Source organism: Schistosoma mansoni, chromosome W (genome assembly GCF_000237925.1).
Source record: "Schistosoma mansoni strain Puerto Rico chromosome W, complete genome".
In the NCBI taxonomy this organism is placed as follows: Eukaryota; Metazoa; Platyhelminthes; class Trematoda; order Strigeidida; family Schistosomatidae; genus Schistosoma; species Schistosoma mansoni.
The window spans coordinates 43,948,681-43,960,223 of NC_031502.1; positions in this window are offsets into that span (position 1 = coordinate 43,948,681).

Consider the following 11,543-nt stretch of genomic DNA (forward strand, 5'->3'; position numbering starts at 1 on the left):
GAATATATAGTTTAAAGTTATAGCAAGTGTATTGAGGATTATGAAATAGAATAAAATTGTTAGTGTTGAGGTGACTAATATATAATGTTAACTTGAATCTGTTCATAAGTTAAATGAAATTGTGAGATAAATGAACAGAATAAATATGTAGGTATCATTACCAAGTTTTGGTTTGATAATTTTGAATAAATTGAGCATTAGGTAGATTGTTATAAATAAAAATGATAGATTTGTAATATCCCAATGAGTAGAAAAATTAGATTTTCTGACGTTTCGTGACTCAGTGTAAGCCACTTCTTCAGAGAATAAATAACCAAATTAACATTAATCCAAGTTTAAATAGTACAACGGAACAACACGAATATTATGTGAATAATAAAAAACAGGTCTGAATAAATCAATGTCATGTCATTTCATTTCGGTCAAGGTGATATAAATATGGGTCAGACAGGGTGAGAAAAATAATAGTGGAATTATAGATTAGACCAAATGTTTAGTGCAAGATCATATTGTATACACAGTTATGTGAAAACAGTAAGAAATAATAAACTAGGATGAATTCTAAATAGATTAACTTTGTATTCGGGAGATTAGTGGAAATGTTAAACAAATAATAATAATAATACAAAGATATGTGAATAAAGATCACAAAGACAGTTAAATTTGACTAAGAAAGGTTGTGAACATGTTAGTCGAATTAAGTCATTCATTAGTTAAGATTACCATTTATTAATTGACCCTAAGTTTGGCTAAAGAGAAACGATTAAAATATTTCTTTTGTACACGGAGCTCTGGTTTTACAATCCTAATGGCTGAAGCTTCTTCCGTTTGATGGACTGTGAATCTGACAGACTTGGGCAAAAATTTACTGACCCAACAAATAATTGAGAAAGATTTGCTAATATTAACACTATGATCAGTTTGCACGAAATGAGTCAATATTGTTCTGTTCACTGTCTTCATGGCACCCCTTCTTAGCCACACTGGAAGATATTCATGAGCATGAAAATGTAAATTCCTAGAACTTTGATCAGTATAAATTTCTCCTCAACAGCAATCGGAGTGGTAAATACAAAAGGAGTAGGCAATTCATCTTTTAGATTTGGTGTCACCATTAGGCGTGTGGAAAGCCTTATTGTTCTATCTTAGTTTACATTATGATTATTTTAAAGTTCAATCTAGAATGCGATGTCCAAAATTCTTATTCAATAGACCAAAACACCGTAAAAATCATTATTATCTATGGTCAGTGAAGAAGGACTCGAATAGTTATGTGAGACAATGATTCGAAAGGGGATTTATGTTGTATACTTCAAGTTTATAAGAAATCACGACGAGAAAAGATTTAGAAGTAAATGAACGAATTCCTTTATCGGATATAATTTGATCTGCTAAAAGCAGAGAAAATGTTCTTAAGGTCAATTGATTAGTCTGTTTCATTCATTTCTACTACGCTTTTACTTTGACTGATGAATTTTGTGAAACATTTTATTCTACTTATAAGTAGATTATCTCATTTCACAAAATTTCACTGTCCCTTTTTATGCATGGTTTTAAGAAATCCATTTAAAGGTCAGGAAGACATTGAATAACGGAACTATTCCATTATTACAATATTTCTTCTAGGACTGAAATTTTTTGAACAACGAAAAACGGAATGAGAAAATTTATAAGATTTTTATATACTAAGTTCACTTAGTATTGTTTGTTTGAATCTTCTCATCGATGTGTTAGGACTGCAACTGGTCAGTCTTTAATTGGCATATCTGCATACTGTGCGTATTGCCTCGATATAGCCTTGATTCGCTAGCATGATAAGCAAAGATGGATAGTGGCTAGCAGTGGAATCCAGGACGCGCGTTTCGTCCTATCCAGTACTCGTCGGTATGCACAGTATGCACATATACCAATTAGAGACTGACCAGTTGCAGTCCTAACACATCGATGGGAAGATTCAAACAAACGATACTAAATGAATTTAAACTTCAGCCCATCGCACAAGCAAGTGGCTGTCAGGACTCAGTGGCCGAGTGGATAACGCAATGGCGTCTGAAGCGTGGATAATGGGTTCGAGTCCCAGAGTGAACATCGACTCTGAGATGCAGGTACATCCAGCTGACGAGTCCCAAATAGGACGAAACGCGCGTCCTGGATTCCACTGCTAGCCACTATCCATCTTTGCTTATCATTTTTATATACTGATTATGCACATAGAGGTTAAACCAAAATTTGTGGTTTTATGTGTTATAAAACTCCGACGGGAGCCACTCGGGGGCCACTATCGGTCCCAAGCCCGGATGAAGTAGGAGGGTTAGGCATGTGGTTAGCGACCCCATCCCGTAGAAAACCAACTCACTAAAAAAGCGCTAACCAGAAAAAAATAACTCAGACCATTTAAGCTATACCCTGGGAATTAGAAGGTCTTCATTTGGAAGAGTTATGACGTCTCATAATGAAAGCCAAGTTCATTTTGAAGTCACAAGGCTGAAGCCCCTTCTGACAACCAGGGCGACCATTAATTTAGGTGCATGGGATGTTTTCACAATGTAGGAGACCGGGAGAAGCATCCAAATATCTGCAGAAATGAAAAGATACAACCTGGAGGTGCTTGAAATCAGTGAAATACTTTGGACGCAGGTTGGACAATAAAGACTAGCTTCAAAGGAGCTGCTGTTATACTCCGGCGATGGGAAAGAAAATGCTCTATATACACAAGGAGTTGTATTGATGCTAACTAAGCAAGCACAAAATGCAATTATAAGATGGGAATCTCATGGACCGAGGATCATCAAAGCCTCCTTCAAAACAAAGAGAGAGGGCATTACAATGAACGTCATCCAATACTATGCGCCTAACAACGACTACAATGAAAAAATTGAAGATCGATTCTACGATATGCTGCAGTCAATTGTCGAGAACCGCTCAACAAAGGACCTGACCATTCTGATGGGAGATTTAAATGCCAAGGTTGGGATGGACCAAACTGGATACGAAGACGTCATGGGACGACATGGACTGGGAGAAAAGAACGAAAATGGTAAGAGATTTGCAAACCTACGTGCCTTCAACAAACTGGTCATAAGGGGCACCATATTCCCACACACAAAAATACACAAAGCTACCTGAAATTCACCGGATCATACTATACACAACCAAATCGACCATATCTGCATCAATACAAAGTTCAGAAGGATGATGGAGGACGAGATAACCGAGAGAGGAGCTGATATAGCATCAGATCATCACTTGCTGGTCGCCAAGATGAAACTGAAATTGAAGAAGCACCGAAAAACGGGGCGGACAACGTCAGAAAACTTTAGTTTGGCCTTCTTTCGAAATACTGACAGACTCAACAAATTCAAGATAAGCAAAGATAGATAGTGGCTAGTAGTGGAATCCGAGACACGCGCTTCATCCTGTTTGGGACTCGTCAGCTGGATGTACCTGCATCTCAGAGTCGATGTTCACTCTGGGACTCGAACCCATTATCCACGCTTCAGACGCCATTGCGTTATCCACTCGGCCACTGAGTCCTGACAGCCACTTGCTTGTGCGATGGGCTGAAGTTTAAATTCATTTAGTATCGTTTGTTTGAATCTTCCCATCGATGGTTAGGACTGCAACTGGTCAGTCTCTATCTCTAATTGGTATATGTGCACATACCGACGAGTACTGGATAGGACGAAACGCGCGTCCTGGATTCCACTGCTAGCCACTATCCATCTTTGCTTATCATGCTAGCGAATCAAGGCTATATCGAGGCAATACGCACAGTATGCAGATATGCCAATTAAAGACTGACCAGTTGCAGTCCTAACACATCGATGAGAAGATTCAAACAAACAATACTAAGTGAATTTAAATTCAAGATAGCCCTCAACAATAAGTTCCAGGTCTTCCATGATCTACTCAATGGAGGGGGGACTACTAAGGAGAGTAAACGGAACGAGATAATAGAGGCAGCCACTTCAACATGTCACACACGCAACAACAAATGCAGAAGAAGACGACCAGTGTGGCAATAACCTCAACAGCAGTAGGTCTCAATATACACTAAGGGAAAAGCAAGACTCTACGATACAATACAGCATGCACCAACCAAATCACTCTTGATGAAGAAGCTTTGGAGGATGTGAAATCCTTTGCAGCATCATTGACGAATATGGTTGATCTGATGCAAATGTGAAGGCGCGGATCGGCAAAGCTAAAGCAGTATATTTACAACTGAAGAACATCTGGAACTCAAAACAATTGTCAATCAACACCATAGTCAGAGTTTTCAATACAAATGTCAAGATAGTTCTACTGTATGGGGAGGAAACCTGGAGAACTAAGAAAGCCATCATTCAGAAGATACAGGTGTTTATTACCGGTTGTGTATGCAAAATACTTCGGATCCGTTGACCAGACGCTATCAGCAACAACGTATTGTGAGAGAGAACAAACAAGATTTCAGCGCAGAAAGAAATGAGAAAGAAGTGCTCAAAGTGGATAGGACACACATTGAGGAAAGTACCCAACTGCGTCACTAGGCAAGCCCTATGTTTTTTGCCTTCGATTCTTACATATAACGGAAGCTGTAGGAATACACATCAGCAAACCTAAGCTTTATATTATAGAAAACGTTTAAATGACTTTTGAATTTACCTTGGCCTTTTTAGGTACCATTATATGTTTCAAAAGCTTTCTTTTCATTCTCTTAGAAAAATTTCTAAACTTCGATTTCATTAACATTTTAATTTGTAATTCTAAACTTACGTAACCTGTTCATTAATCATATAATCTAATTTTCAATTTCTAAAATATTAAAAACATATTTTCATTCAATTTAACCTAGTTACTATTTATAATAATTAAGTGATTATGGAAATCTACTCAAATTTTAACTTTAATTTTAGTTTTACGGACGTTATTATTTTATTAAACTGAATCACTACCATCCACTTGACAATAATTTTCTACTCACTTAGAAAATAGATACATTAGTGTAGTGCTTTAAATAACAACTAACAGAAAAAGAAATACTTCCTCTCTTGACTTCTCCTTTTAATGTCTCATTTTTTCTTCTTTCTTCCCCCCTCTCGGTCTCTTTTTCTTTGTTTCCAACTTTTGTAAAATATTCTTATTTAACGGCATATAAGTAAGCAAATTTTCATTTAAAGTCTGATTTATAAGACAGGACATAATCAACAACAACTAATTTACCTATCTATTCTTATTTAATTTTATTGTGAATGATACAATAATTTGTTTGTTTTAAATATTTTATTATTATTATTTTGTTTTTCATAAGTTAGTCAAGAAAGTTTCATGCTTAAGAAAAGAACAAAAAAAGAGAAAGAAAGCAACAAAAATTTCCATTAATTTTTAATCATTAATTGTCTAAAAAGTTGGAAACAAAAAAATTGAAGAAAATTTTTTCTAAACGTGACGAATATTTATTCTATTGAAGGTGTTTGTTTTTTTCGTTTTTTTGTATTTTGGTATTTTTTGAATCATTTGTACTAATATGAAAATATTCATATTTTTTTAATGTTAAAAATAAATGTAAAATAATATTTAGTTTTTTATTTTGAAAAAAATTATAGTACAAATTTATAATTACGTCACTGAAATAAAATGATCATTTTTACGAAAAAATAAATTTTTTAAAATAAATCGATTTAAAAAAAAATTTAAAACTTTTAAAATTTAACTTTAATCAACTCATCAATTAAACTATTAAAAACAATTCATTACAATATCCAAAAAACCCATTTTGATAAGAATCATCATGTACTCAGTAGTGACTGGCTTCATGAGGTATTTCCTGGAGTTCTAGTGAAAAGCCATGGCTATTGGAGTTCAAACGTGTCTGTTGTATAGGCAGTTAATCATGAAAGAAAATGATGGACGGTCGCGCAATATTGTGGATTGGTTGAAGTAGACATTAACACCGTTGGATGTTGGCCAGCTCAATGGTCTAGAGGTTAAATGTTCACGTATGAAACTGAAAGTGCTGAGTTCGAGTCCCACGTGTGGTACCGTGGATGTCCACTGTGGGGGGGTACCATACCAGAAAGAAACAACCGTCCAGTGCTTCCAGGTTTTCTATTGTGATCTAGTTTTAAGAGAATATTCAAATAAATATTTAAAGTGATTGTAATTCATTGATAAGATTTAGTTGGTAGAAATAAAATCATAAAATTTGTTTTGAACCGTGATTATCTTCAAATCATTTTCATCTGTAACTGCTTATTACAAGATTTATTCTACTGACATCTTGTTTTCGCTAAATAATATATTCGAAGTATGGATTCTGCTGTAGTTGTTACTTACTTCTTTAATGAAAAAATGATATACTAGACGCCGTGGAGCTCCTAGTTAAACTTTGGAGTATTACGTTTGTCATAGATTAGAAGTCTTTTAATAAAGCCTCGTCAGTTCAATCGGTTAACAATCACAAATAATCAGTTAAACTAAATTTTATACAAGGATGCTATATTAAAATATCTGGAAATTTTCAAAGTAATTGGTTCAGTATTTCAATCAGACAACAAATAAATGTGTATATTAGAAAATATAAAAAAAATTCTATTATAATCATGGCTATAGGCAATAATTAAAATATCTTAGTTGCATAAAATAATTTATTTACAAGTATCTAATTCATTGATTGAAATTGTGTTTTACAGAAATATACCGAAACTACTTATTTATGAAAAAAATTTAAACAATGATTTCTGACTTGTTTGAGACAAATTAAATTGATGTAACTATTCTTAAATTCCTTTTACATCTTCATTGAAACCAGTAATTATTATTTTATTTCATTCAATGTATGGATTGTAATATAGTATTGATTGAGATTGATATACTCACAACCTAAGATGTTGAAATTCTTGGGGCGATCCTGAAAATTTCTCGCAATAGACATGAAAAGCTCAAGAAACATTAAAAAGCATTTTATCCATTCAGTGTTTGATTAGAAGTTTTGTTAGAAACATAGAGAAAATGGAAAGTCACATGTAGAGATTCTTATTGGTTGATTAATACACTGCTACTAGGTTTAGTAGTATTCTAGAATTTTCAAGAAAACCCAAAGACTTCTAAAATACTATAAAAAAACCTATATTTTCTGTATATGAATGAACCTTTAAAGTAAAGTGCTTCTCGCATATTTTGCGCCTTTTCTGTCATGTTCAAGTCGCTGTGCAGTTCTAGCTTGGGGGTTACGAGAATAGCTTAGGATCCGAATATAGCGTTCAATCAACAAGACTTATCAAAAATAATCTGACCTTTAAATGTGTATTTATCTTTTTAAGTATAAAATATGTGTGGGTTAGGTTTTTAAACTTCCATACTTCGGAATACTTAATTTTAACTTTGTTTAGTTTTCTTGAAATCTTAAAATTTGAAGGATAGGAATGGATGAACTGAAGAAAATTTCATGCCAAAAACTATACATGTATTCATCATACATAGACGATACAAATTTTCTTCTAAGCTCTATTTTTTAGTTAAGAGTGATCTGTAATATAATAAATGATATAGCTAAGATTTCAGAATGTTCAAATAAGAATTCGCAAAATGATTTACTATAGTGAATATATGGAAATAGATTTCTTAGATATGGTTATGGAGATGTCAATCAGTATACATTTTAAAGTATTTTGAATTGAACTGTCGTAAGGATTTATTTTGATCCTCATGATATCTGGAATTTAAAAATAGAATGTTCATTCATTGGTCAACTTATCAAAAGCTTGAACACAATATCAACTTTGAGGGTTATAGGTAGTTCCAGGTTTGGAAAATTGTTCATACTTCATGAAAAATAATTTTTCGAATATCAACTAAATGAAACTGATTTTCATCTTACCTAAATACTAAACATAACTTGAGGTTTATTCTCAATGAACTATAAGAGTTTAGAACATTAATTTGGTTAATGAAACTAAATGAGTTAATCTAAGTTTTATAAGGTACTAAGTACTCGAAGCTTCAGAGGATCCATTAAGTAACAAATTACCCATGCATAAGTGGTAAAATATGCGTATTTATTTAAAAACATATCTACTTAACAAAAGCAACTCAACCAAAATCTGTGTAAAATTTACCTGAATCATGAGGTATATATTTAAAGTAAGAAATTCCACAAAACATCATAATAAACCTTTAGGAAATTGTTATAATTATAGTTTCATTTTACACCAATTACAAAGATTACCATTTAAAAATTAGGTATTTAATTTAAAGAGTTACAGTGCTCCGATTTCGGATAGTTTTAAATATATTATGGTGTTACTTACTTACTTACGCCTGTTACCCCTCGTCGAGGAGCATAGGCCGCTCACCAGCATTCTCCATCCAACTCTGTCCTGAGCCTTCCTTTCCAGTTCTTTCCAGTTGCTATTCATCCTTTTCATATCGGCTTCTATTTCCCGGCGTAGTGTGTTCTTTGGCCTTCCTCTTTTCCGCTTCCCTTCCGGATTCCAAGTTAGGGATTGCCTTGCAATGCACATTGGTGATTTTCTTAATGTATGTCCGATCCATTTCCAACGTCTTTTCCTAATTTCCTCTTCAGCTGGAAGCTGGTTTGTCCTCTCCCATAAAACGCTATTGCTGATAGTGTCCAGCCAATGGATGTTGAGTATTTTGCGTAGACAACTGTTTATAAATACTTGTATCTTCCTGATGATGGCCGTAGTAGTTCTCCACGTTTCAGATCCGTACAATAGGACTGTCTTGACGTCCGTATTGAGGATTCTGACTTTGAAATCAATTGACAGTTGTTTGGAGTTCCATATGTTGTTCGATTGTTGAAATGTGGTCCTTGCTTTGCCAATCCTCGCCTTTACATCTGCATCCGATCCTCCTTGTTTATCAACGATGCTTTCCAGATACATGAATGTTTCCACACCTCCCAGAGTTTCGCCATGAAGTATGATTGGGTTGGTATTCTCCGTGTTGCATTTGAGAATCTTGCTTTTTCCTTTGTGAATGTGGAGACCTATCAATTCAGAGGCTGCTGCTACATTTGCTGTCTTCGTCTGCATTTGTCTGTGTGTATGAGATAGGAAGGCTAGGTCATCTGCGAAGTCCAAATCATCTAATTGATTCTGAGCTGTCCATTGTATTCCGTATTTCCCCTCAGATGTCGAATTCTTCATAATCCAGTCAACCACTAGAAGGAAGAGGAATGGGGAGAGTAGATAGCCTTGTTTGGCTCCGGTCCTTACTGAAAATGCATCTGTCAGCTGTCCTCCATGCACCACTTTGCACTGTAGTTCATCGTATGAGTTTTGGATAATTTTGACAGTTTTTTCAGGAACTACATAGTGTCGAAGAAGTTTCCATAATGTTCTCCTGTCCACACTGTCAAACGCCTTATCATAGTCAATGAAGTTGACGTATAGTGATGAGTTCCACTCAACTGATTGTTCCACGATGATCCGTAGTGTCACAATCTGGTCTGTGCACGACCTATCCTTACGGAATCCAGCCTGTTGATCTCGAAGTTAGGCATCTACTGCGTTTTTCATCCGGTTCAGTAACACTCTGTTGAAAACTTTTCCTGGCACTGATAACAAACTGATGCCTCTGTAGTTCTCACATTTACTCAGATCTCCTTTCTTTGCTATCTTGATGAGATATCCTTCTTTCCAGTCCATTGGCACTTGTTCCTCTTCCCAAATCTTCTTGAATAGAAGGTGAAGCATATTTGCAGTTATTTCAATGTCTGACTTCAGTGCTTCTGCTGGTATATTGTCAGGTCCTACCGCCTTTCCACTTTTGGTTTGTCTGATGGCCATCTTGACTTCTTCGATCATTGGTTGAGTGACATCTATGGGAAGGTCAGTGTGGGCTGCTTCGATGTTCGGTGGATTTAATGGGGCTGATCTATTCAGCGGTTCCTCGAAGTATTCTGCCCATCTTTTCCTCTGTTCTTGAATCTCAGTGATTGTCTTTCCTTTTTTGTCCTTGACTGGTCTCTCTTGTTTACTATATCTCCCTGCCAATTTCTTCGTTGTATCATATAGTTGTCTCATATTCCTTTCCCTTGCAGCTTTTTCCGCCGTCGTTGCTAGTTCTTCCATGTATTTCTGCTTGTCGGCTTTAATGCTTTTCTTCACTTCCCTGTTTGCTTCTGCGTACTCTGCTTGCGCATTGACTTTCTCTGCTCGTGTTCGGCTGTTGTTAATTGCTAGTTTCTTGTTCTTCCTTTCTTGAATTTTGTACAGGGTTCCCATAGAGATCCATTCCTTGTGATGATGCTTCTTAGGACCAAGGACCTCCTGACAGGTTGAAGTTAGTGCTTCTTTTATCCCTTTCCAGTTGTCCTCCAAAGTAGTTTCTTGTTCATTCAGTAGATCCTGTAGAGCTTGGAACCTGTTGTTGAGAGTTATCTTGAATTCGTGGAGCTTGTCAATATCTCGAAGGAAGGCTGTATTGAACCTTTGTAGTGCTGTTTGTTCAGTTGTCCAGTGTTTCTTTAGCTTCAGTCTCATCTTGGCCACAACCAGGTGGTGATCTGAAGCTATGTCAGCTCCTCTCAGGGTTCTCACATCTTCCAATGACATTGTGAATTTTTTTACTGATTCAAATATGATCTATCTGGTTCTCTGTGGTGTGGTCCGGTGAGATCCATGTAGCTTTGTGTATGCGTTTGTGTGGAAATATTGTTCCGCCTATAACCAATTTGTTGAATGCACATAGATTTGCAAGTCTCTCCCCATTTTCATTTCTCTCTCCTAGTCTATGTCGTCCAATTACATCTTCATATCCTGTGTTGTCCACTCCAACTTTAGCATTTAGATCTCCCATCAGGATGGTGAGGTCCTTTCGTGAGGACTTCTCTATAATTGATTGCAGCCTTTCATAGAACTGATCTTTATCATCGTCGCTGCTATCATTGGTGGGTACATAACATTGGATAACATTCATTGTGATCCCTTGCTTCATTGTTCTGAATGATGCTTTGATAATCCTGGGTCCATGAGATTCCCATCCCACAAGTGCATTTCGTGCTTCTTTGGACAGCATTAGAGCAACTCCCTGAGTGTGTGGAGCATTTTCCCCTTCGTGACCGGAGTACAGCAGCATCTCTCCTGTACCTAGCCTTTGTTATCCAGTTTGTGTCCAATGGGTTTCGCTGATTCCGAGTACTGCCAAGTTGTATCTCCTCATTTCCATTGCTATTTGGCTGGTCTTTCCTGTCTCCCACATTGTCCGGACGTTCCATGTACCTATAAAGAGTGTTGCTCTGGTTGTTAGAAGGTGAATCGGTCTCGTGACTTCCGAAGAATTTCGGCTTTCATCATGAGACGTCATGATTATTCCTTCAACTTAGAGGGCAGAGTTTAAATGGTTTGAATTATTTTTTCTGGTTAGCGTTTTTTTAGCGAGTTAGCTTTTCTACGGGATGGGGTCGCTAACCCAATGCCCAACCCTCCTCCTTTACCCGGGCTTGGGACCGGCAGTAACTCTAGAAGAGCTACAGGCGGAGTTATATTATGGTGTAGTCTACTTATATCCAGATAAGTAGTATATGGTGATGGTCA